The sequence below is a fragment of the Penaeus monodon genome, chromosome 23, assembly GCF_015228065.2.
Source record: "Penaeus monodon isolate SGIC_2016 chromosome 23, NSTDA_Pmon_1, whole genome shotgun sequence".
In the NCBI taxonomy this organism is placed as follows: domain Eukaryota; kingdom Metazoa; phylum Arthropoda; class Malacostraca; order Decapoda; family Penaeidae; genus Penaeus; species Penaeus monodon.
The window spans coordinates 35,032,484-35,032,939 of NC_051408.1; positions in this window are offsets into that span (position 1 = coordinate 35,032,484).

The window sequence follows — 456 nt, forward strand, 5'->3', positions numbered from 1 at the left end:
CATATTCCGACTAACAGCCCCTCTCACCTTCACAGATTTCCACCTCTTCTTTCCTTATAAGAAATAAGATATCAAAATCTTTTTACAACTATGCCATAATTTACAATGCAAATATAGCGTTTCCTTGGGTTTCTTTTGTTCTTATCAGCAACCTCCCTCCAACAGTTTCGCGGCGTCATACCTTCGTCAGCAGCAACGGTGTCGTAGCTATAACCTCTTCCAAGGTCACAGATCCTCTTACATTCACACTCCCTCGTCTCCTTCAACATATCCCGGATGATGGATGATCTGAATACGGCGCGAGATGTTGTATACCTTGGTGTTATTTCTCAGTAATAATTTCCGGTATTGCTCCTTGTTTGTTTGAATGTTCTAGTATGCGTGTGTATATTTTCGGGTGTTGGTAGCATCTGTATCGTGAATATGTATGCGTTTGTGGTTATCACTGTTTATATA